The sequence below is a fragment of the Heptranchias perlo genome, chromosome 37 (genome assembly GCF_035084215.1).
Source record: "Heptranchias perlo isolate sHepPer1 chromosome 37, sHepPer1.hap1, whole genome shotgun sequence".
NCBI classification, from domain to species: domain Eukaryota; kingdom Metazoa; phylum Chordata; class Chondrichthyes; order Hexanchiformes; family Hexanchidae; genus Heptranchias; species Heptranchias perlo.
Genome location: NC_090361.1, coordinates 10,005,985 through 10,015,700, shown reverse-complemented (window position 1 = coordinate 10,015,700; position 9,716 = coordinate 10,005,985). Strand labels below are relative to the sequence as shown.

General features: G+C 40.7%; 1 protein-coding gene across 4 annotated transcripts in view; it reads left to right on the top strand.

Moving 5' to 3' along the window:
* The first annotated feature begins 2,210 nt into the window (after positions 1 to 2,210).
* The window catches only part of rfx1a (regulatory factor X, 1a (influences HLA class II expression)), a 119,861-nt gene continuing 112,355 nt past the window's right edge, over positions 2,211 to 9,716 (top strand). For all 4 annotated transcript variants that reach the window (XM_067973108.1, XM_067973109.1, XM_067973107.1 and 1 more), the window contains exon 1: positions 2,211 to 2,293. The gene's annotated coding sequence lies outside the window, so the exon portion shown is untranslated. The remainder of the gene's footprint in view (positions 2,294 to 9,716) is intronic.

Genomic DNA, 9,716 nt, shown 5'->3' with positions numbered 1-9,716 from the left:
GAGTACCAGCACGAAGAGGGAAGGCAGAAAAAGTTTGAGGATGATACAAAACTTAGCAATGTAGTGTGGAGGATAATAGTAGACCTCAGGAGGACAAAGACAGACTGGTGAAATGGGCAGACACATGGCAGGTGCAATTTAATGCGGATAAGTGTGAAGTGATGCACTTTGGGAGGATCAACACGGAGAGGCAGTATAATCTAAATAGTACTATTTTGAGGGGGTGCAAGAGCAGAGGGACCTGGGGGTGCATATTCACAAATCTTTGACAGTGGCAGGGCAAGTTGATAAGGCAATTAAGAAAGCATATGGGATACATGGCTTTCTAAATAGGGGCATTGAATACAAAAACAAGAAAGTAATGCTAAACTTTTACAAATCACTGGTTAGGTCTCAGCTGGAGTATTGTGAACAATTCTGGACACCACACTTGAAGGATGTCAAGGCCTTGGAGAGGGTACAGAATGATACGAGGGATAAAGGTCTTCAGTTATGTGGAGAGATTGGAGAAGTTGGGATTGTTCTCCTTAGAGCAGAGAAGGTTAAGGAGAGACCTAATAGCGGTATTCAAAATTATGAGGAGATTTGATAGAGCAAGTAGTGAGAAACTATTTCCTCTGAATCAGTAACCAGAGGTCATAGATTTAAAATAATTGGCAAAAGAAGTAGAGGAGAAATAAGGAGAAATTTTTTCACTCAGAGTGTTGTTAGGATCTGGAACGCACTAACTGAAAGGGTGGTGGAAGCAGATTCCATAGGAACTTTCAAAAGTCAATTGGACATGTACTTGAAGAGGACTAATTTGCAGGATTATGGGGAAAAAACTGAGGTGTGGGACTAAATTGGACAGCTCTTTCAAACAGCCGGCACGGGCATGACAGATCGAATGGCCTTCTTCTGTGCTGTAAGATTCTATGATTCGCTGATTCTAAGAAGGGCGTTAATGTGAACTAGAAGGGAAGAAGAGTGCCAGCATGAACTGCTGGCTGAGAGAAGAAAAAAATGCCATTGTGAGGGGGAGGGGGAAGAGGAAACGCACCTCCACATATAAAGAAGAGTATCTCCAAATCCCTGTGACAATCAGATGCAGCAACAGTACCAATTCATATCCACAATACCTTGTAATTTTGCAGCTAGAAAATGTCTCCAATTTTTGCTGCAATTTTCTTCCTATACAAGTGCTGCAATGTCGTGTACCTTAAAGTATGGCAAGCCCCAGCTACACAGCACTTTCAGTAATTGCATGACATATATTTGGGGTTGTTTTTAAGTTATCAATTTATGCTTACACATAAAAAGAAAGGCATTCAAGCCTGGGAGGCAGTGCGGAGAATGGCAACAAGTTTTATTTCTATCATCAGAAACCAGAGTAAGTTGGAAAGATGGAAAAACTTGGGCTTGAAAAGTCGTGACATTTGCATATAGTATAAACGATATAGGAAAAATAAATCCTGAATGCTGCTTTAAATTAAACTGTAACAGTAAGACAAGGGGATACAGATTCAAAATAGCAAGAAGCAAATTTTGAAGGGTGGCAAGACGTCCTTCACACAAAGACTGATCAACATTTAGAATGAACTTCCAGATAGGGTAGTAGAGGAAAAAAATCCCGAAGAAACAGCTGATACATTGATGGGGGGCTGTGAGTTCTTTCTGGATGGATGAACTAAAATGGGATAAATGGCTTGCCTCACCCACATCTGTAATGTGAACTTTAACAGCAATTGTGATAGTGTTTCTTTCCTAGAAAAGCAACATTAATTGTCGACGTGTAGATTCTTGATGCCTTCTATGTCCTCTGGTGAGTGAATGGAAGCTATTCCACCATCTTCACAAACAATGGTTCACAAGATGCTCCATGGTTTAGTTAGCCTCTCCATAGACTACTGTAGGTGACAGTGGTCCATTAAATGAACTACATCTTCCATCGTGCCTCGCTCAATGTTGCTTTGTGTACATGCGCAGTAACATCCACTACCCGTCTCCATGACCCACTGGAATCGTCACCATCGCGCGGAAGGGGACTGTCCTTACTGACGTAGAGCTCAACCAATCGAAACAGAGGAAAGGGCGGGTACAGCCGAGTGACAGTCAATTAGCCAATCAATGTAGAGATGATGGGCCAAACAGTCGGTAACAAGCCAGTCAGAATCGTGGAGGTGGGCAGGATTTCCGGTATTGCGTTGCCTGGGTTGATTCCGGAGGCTAGCAACTGTTGCCTTGAGGACGAGCGCCATAGCCACCGTAGTCCTGGCGACTGTTACCCCGTCAAACAACAACTTACGCCACAAAGGTGATTCTTTTTTTCTCTCTTCTCTGCTCATCGACAAACTTCTTACGATAAACAAAAACACTTTTTCCTGATAGGAGATTATAAAATACGAACCAAAATTCTCAGTCAAAGAGATTAAAAAGATAAAATAATTTTAATATGACGATGCCAAAAAGATTTTTCAGGCACAAAATGGCGGTTGTTAGAGTCCAAAGATCACTCTAACTATTCATTTACGAGAAAATATCGACGCTGTATTCTCTTTTTTAATAGTTATGAAGTAAATTGAACTTTTTATAAAAATTGTAATCATTTTTGTGGTGATTGATTATTGTCAGAAGTAGCGTAGGCCGTGTCAGAAACAATTTGAGGTAAACATTTTATAATTGCTAGGATGTTAACTTAAAAAATTATAATTTTGTGTGGATTTCATTTGTGTTAAGGCAGGAAAAAAATGCTTGTTATTGAAATACGACTAAAATTTGATGGCTAATTATAGTGAACGGGAAGGAGGCGAGGTCCGCTTTTTGCGGCGCAGCCATACTGGATGGGAAGGAGGGTGTGGACTTTGATTGATGGACGGAGGTATTAACCAATCGTAAGATTGCGACTGCCAAAGGTGCTGATAAGGAGCCAATCAGCGCGGGGGTGGGGCGGGGCTTGTGTTGTCAGGCTTGTCAGCGCGGGAAGCTGAATGCGGTTGGGCACGAGGCAGGGCTTCAAATATCGTGTATGGACGTGATGTCATTGAGGTGGACCAGGGCATCTATACTTCCTAGTTTTGGGTTTGCTTGTAGCTATTATAGAATCATGCAGTACAGAAGGCGGCCATTCGGCCCATCATGCCTGTGCTGGCTCTTTGAAAGAGCTATCCAATTAGTCCCAACCCCCCCCCTCTTTCTCCATAGCTCTGCAAATTTCTCAGTTTCAAGAATTTGTCCAATTCCCTTTTGAAAGTTACTATTGAATCTGCTTCCACCCACCCTTTCAGGCAGTGTATTCCAGATCATAACAACTCGCTGTGTAAAAAAAATTCTCCTCCTTTCCCCTGTGAGTTTTTTGCCAATAAGCTTAAATCTGTGTCCTCTGATTACTGACACGCCAGCCAGTGGAAACAGTTTCTCCCTATCTACTCTATCAAAACCTCTCATAATTTTGTACACCTCTATTAAATCTCCCCATAACCATCTCTGCTCTCAGGAAAACAATCCCAGCTTCTCTAGTCTCTCCACTTAACTGAAGTCCCTCATCCCTGGTACCTTTCTGGTAGATCTCCTCTGCACCCTCACCAAGGCCTTTTCGTCCTTCCTAAAGTATGGATTCTTGATGCAGTTGTTGGAGCACCATTATGATCAGGCTTAGCTGGTGTAGTCTTATAGATCAGATAGGAGCAAGCAAGTTCCACGTAACCAGATATGAGGAAGCTGACTGCCATGGGTGTAAGAAGACATACACCATGTGTATAATTGTCTATAAATTTTCAGCATGGTATTAGTAGTGGTGGGCAAGGGATTCAGAGTGCCACTTGCTTGTTGTCATTTTATTTACGCTGATCTGATGAATAGTAATGACGCATGGTACTGTGTTCCCCACAAGGCTGGTGTGTGTGTTCGAGTCGCAGTGGTGCTAGGCCAAGGTGAGGAGTGAACAGATTGGATGCTGTGTGTACAAGCTTCAAATTGCAAGTTACTCCCCAGCTCACTGCATAATATACTAAGGACAGGCCTCAGGAAAACTTGCAATAAAATCTTTGCATATTGCAAGGGGGTTGGAGTACAAAAGTAAGGAACTCTTGCTGCAATTGTACAGGGCTTTGGTGAGACCACACCTGGAGTACTGTGTGCAGTTTTGATCTCCTTACCTAAGGAAGGATATACTTTCCTTAGAGGCAGTGCAACGAAGGTTCACTAGATTGATTCCTGAGGAGAGGATTGTCCTAAGAGGAAAGATTGAGTAAATTGGGCCTATACTCTCTGGAGTTTAGAAGAATGAGAGGTGATCTCATTGAAACATAGAAGATTCTAAAAGGCCGTGACAGGATAGATGCTGAGAGGATGTTTCCCCTGGCTGGAGAGTCTAGAACTAGGGGACACCGTCTCAGGATAAGGGTTCGGACATTTAGGACTGAGATGAGAAGGAATTCTTCACTCAGAGGGTCGCGAGTCTTTGGAATTCCGTACCCCAGAGGGCTGTGGATGCTCAGTCATTGAGTATATTCAAGACTGAGATCGATAGATTTTTGGACTCTAAGGGAATCAAGGGATATGGGGATTGAGCGGAAAGTGGAGTTGAGGTTGAAGATCAACCATGATCTTATTGAATGGCAGAGCAGGCCCAAGGGTCCATATGGCCTACTCCTGCTCCTTTTTCTTATGTTCTTATATCGGCATTGTCTGAAAATGAGTGTTGCTGCTTTTATTAAGGTACCTTACTCTGATGTAATTTCAGCAGATTGAATGTATTTGGTGTTCATACCAATATGGAAAGACTATGCCAAAACAGATTGAGTATGGTACATTACTGTACTGCCTTCACCCATCAGTCATTCTATATTTACACTGGTATGGAAATTATGGAGTTTTTTATGTCACAATTGATGAAAATAGATAGATCATAGCCTATTAAAAATGTTGTGCTGTAATATTGTATGTCTGTAATTCTGCAGTGAGCTGGTAGAGCTACTGATTGGTCATTTATGCCATTGACCAATCAGATTGATCCATTTTAACTACTTGACACTATGGACCAATCAGATCATTGGGGAAAAATGGAACCAGTATTCCGCTTCCATTTAATCCTCCACTCTGGGCATTGTACCCACTTTGCCTCACGTCTGCTGTACACCTTACTGTACCTGTCAAAAGTGTTTCAATTCTGTTTTGGTACCTCCCAGGCTTATTCTCAGTGCTCCAGCTCTGCTGCGCTCTTACATTTGCTGCAGCTTTGGAAACAGGTCTACTCTTTGCTGTTCTCCCTGGCTCAAATCCCCTTTTCCAGGTTAGGCACACAGCAGGATGCTGCTGTCCACCAAATGTATGAATTCTAAGCAGACAGACAGGCCTACACAATTTCAAGACCATCAGCTGAACTGGACAGCCAAGTGGTACTCCTACTGCTGCTAAAAAATTAAAGCACAGAAGTGGCAAGATCATCACTTGGGAAGTTAGCTGATCTGTTTGATCCCAACACTGACTAAGCCTATGAACCCTATTAAAATTCTTACTGCTAGTTCACAGGAACACCCTGCTGTGCACCTGATTGAGATGCTGGCAGCACTCCCCTGACCCTTAACTGCCAACAGGCTAGCATCAGAAACATCCTCTTCCTCCTCCCCTCCCCTCCTCCCCCCCTGCCATGCCAGGTTTCCTTTACATCTATGTATGTTTTAGTATCTCCTGACAGTCTCACCCTGCCTGGCCTAAATCCTCATTTCCTACCTAGTACATTTTAGCTCTCATCTTCCCAGGGCTCTCACCTTCAAAAAGGTAAAAAATCCAAATTTAGTGTATCAGTAAATGAACATCTTTAAGTGTGGACAGACATGGTGAGAAAAACACAGATGAGAGAGGAGATAGAAGGAAGGTCATGGTGAGAAATACACAGAAGAGAGAGGAGATGTAAAAAAAAGTGTGGGAGATCTACAAATATATAGAAACAAGAGAAAGTGTAATGGCCACACAGAAACTGATCAGAGAGCATAAAGCTGCCTGTATTAGCTTCGTCCAAAGCTGATTTCCAGTCCCCAGCACTGGCTTCACAATCCCTTGTTAGTGGAGAATTTGTTGCAACTTAGTGGCCCTGAATTGCTAAAAAGTTTAACCAGATCTAGACTGTGTTTGAACTTCGCAATGTGGCCCAAACCTTGCTACCTCCTGCTCTCATCTGCTACATTGCACTTCTTGACTGGTACTCCCTGAAGGAGACAGTGAAATCTGTATTAATGCATTCCAAGGTGGGACAATTACCATGACACTGCTGTATAGTACCATATGGAGAAGTTGAGTTTGTATAATTGTATGTTTAGTCCGTTTCCGTATAGTTTCAGCCATCAAGTCTGTGCAGTATATTTCCCCAAATGAGCCGCCTAGTCAAATGCCATTGTCTTGCTCATTGCCCATATATATCATTTAATATTCTTATTTTCAAGCAACTATCTCATTCCCTTTTTAAAAAAAATTACATTCCTCCTACTACTTCAGGATCATCTTTTATGGCAAGATATGAGGTAATTGGGAAAATCACAAAAAAATTAAGAAAACTTTAGAATTATTATTTTCCTGCCCATTTTCTCCCCTTCTCTCCTCAAGGTATTGATCCCTCTCTCCAGATCCACGGATACTGATTGTCCTTTGGTACCTTGTCCATTTGGCTATTTTGCATATGTAAGCACAGATAATGAGCGTTGGGAGACTATTTGATGGAGGGAAGCATCCAGGAGCGGCATTTGCCTTGCGGGCACCCCGTGCAAAGGTTCAGTTTGGGGCCCCTACATTTTACTAGACAATGATACTAAATACTACCTACTTAATCTAGTGTCAAATCGCAAACATACGTTCATGAAAAGGCATGCTTGCTATTATTACCATTGCATAGGTGTCCTTTCACTGGAACTGCTCAGGGCCCCGTGCAATTGCACGGGTTGCGCGTTCCTAACCCCACCCCTGGAAACATCGGAGTCGAGTGTCTCATCTGACCCATGCATCATAAATCAAGCCTACATTGGCACTCAACCTCTTGCCACATGCACTTTCCAGCAGAAGCCACTGGATAGCAGTAATAAATAGGAACCTTAGATAATATTTCTCTTCCTAGCCCAAGAATACTGAGGCTAATTTAGTGATATTCTGGCTTAAATTGGTTAACTCAACAAAAACCAAACAGGTCTGTATGGCTCAGTAATGCACTGATTGAAGTAATTTTTTTATTGAAATCTTTAAGTACAGTGAGTAGATTTTAAATATTGATTACTGTAGGCAGTGAAATAATAACAATAAATCTTAACCACTTTAATATGTATATATGTCATAGTGACGAACAGGAACTCCTTTGTAGAATTTGTTTTTCATAGATGTAAATATGAAGTTGCCCAGGAATTATAGATCAAGCATACATTGTACTAATCCTCTTACCCACATGCAAACTTGGTGGGGGTGGGGGGAGGGGCAAAAATAAAACACAAATTACAATAATTCTGCTTTTTTTTTCCTTCTTTAAAAATTCAGTGCTTTTGTTTTGGCCCAATCATAAGTTTGGCATGTCTAATTTGTATCTAAGATTCGTTAGAGCCTTAATCAAAATGTGCCATAAAAATAAATTCCAGAGTGAAACATCCCAAAAACAATTGTAGCAGTGTGCTAATAGAGCGACCGACATTTTCTGGGAATTTTTGTTGCTGGCTATGAATGAGAAAACAAGCGGGATATAAACAGAAAAAAAACTGTTAATACAGAAAATACACCATAGGTCACTCAGCATCTACAATAGGAGAAGAGATAAAGTTAGTGTTTTGGCTAGGGACTCAGAACTTGCATTCCCACACAGGGTCCCTGCATAAAATGTTCTGCTTGTTTCTTCTCCTTTAAGATGCTGACAGACCTGTTGCTGTTCATTTTCTCTTTAAAATAAGTGAAATTCTATCTGGCTGCAATGCATGTAAAATTTTGAGATGCCCAGGAAAAACTCTGTCTCCCACATTTGTACAGATTCTGTTTTCTGTATTGTGTTTTAAAGTGGAGTGATAGTAATCGGTTGGCCTTGTACCAGGTAGAAGGATCAAAAAAAATCCATGTGTGTCCTAGGTGACTGTTCTACTACATAGATAGTTATTTTGATCTCTAAGTTCCTATGTACTATGAGCAGAATTCTGAAACTTGTAAGTCCCACCGATCCAACACATTAAGGATCGGCACCTGATTAATACTACTGCAATTTGGCAATGTGAGGTCAAAGTATTTTCACAGTTTTAAAAGAAGCACATTCTAAATTGGTTAAAAGTTTACTCATTTCAAGGGCACAGATGAAAGCTGCTGTATCCTACTGTGTTGTCAAAAATAACCTGGGCCTAGGCAGAGAAGAATAGAAACGTGAAATAGAATTGAAGGGAGGGGAAAGGAGGGTCTAAAACTGCAGTCTAGCCCTTTTGTTGGCAATTGTTAGAGGTTTGTTTTGCTGTTAAGATACAAGAATTTGGTCATATGGTACTCTTAATGCAAAAGTGAACCCTGGCCTTTGATCTCAACTGCACTATCTTACGGGAAGTAACCCTGCATCTATGCCAGCTTGGGAATTAAATAAAAGCTGTCTCACCGTTTATTATGGCTGTTGCTTCTCTAGTTTGAAAGGCACATTGCTGATGCGTACTAAGCTAAAGAATATCTGCAACATACTGTCAGAGGTGAGGGATTCTATTGGCATGTGGTTGCTGGTAGAATATTAAGCATGTCTTTAAATGGTACACTATGTGCTGTGGTATTGTTGATGGAGGGAGCACATTCAAGGTGCCATGCCTATTACTGGTTTACAATGCATAGTAGGTTTACCCTTTGTTATGCAGATATGAAAACTATACTGAATTCTTTTGTTTACTATGAAAGTACTCTGTTTTAAGATTCAGTGTATTAGTGGAGTGAGTTGCAAAAAGTACACTTCATCAGAATGATTTCCAGTTCTGTGGGTAGTGAAACTACCAGTTTATTGAACAGAGTAGACTGTTGTGATGTGACATAAAACTCCTGATCTTTTTTTCTGACTGGTGATAAACCAAGATGGTATTCTTATTATACATCATCTGGAAAAGTAGGTAAGACTGCTATAACCAGGTCTTTTTACTTGAATAAAATTCATACTTCCTGGAAAATGACAATTTAATGTGCTGCCACAATATTGGATCATCAGTATATCATAATACTTTTTAGTAAACCTCCTGAAACAGAAGGTCAGTAAAATCTCAGTGTGTCTGTTTGTATGTATATTTATAGACTAGTTCTTGATATAGCATAATAACCTCAAATTTGGTATATAGGTGGCTATTGATATGGAGGTGACCAGATTAGGGAGACTGGGTTTCAGTTATGCAGCATCTAATTGAGCCTTCTGTAAAGGATTCTCACTTAGATGTTCGTCGGGTGTGCCTCTGTGCTTCTGTCATATTAACACAGTACCATGAAAGATGGATGATGAGAAAATATAAAATTTCACTGCTAGGTAGTTCTTGAGATACAAATGGTCTGATTAAAATCTGGTGTGATTTGAGTACATTTTACAAGTTTACATTTTTCCCCCATTTTAAACTGATTTATCATATAGAAAAACTGCACTTTTTTAAACAAGAGAACTATGTTTATTTCAAATTGATTGTCACAAACCAAGCAAATCATCCCACTTATACAAATTTTCACCTACCCGTGTCAACTTTTAGTATACCACTGATTTATTGTTTTATCTG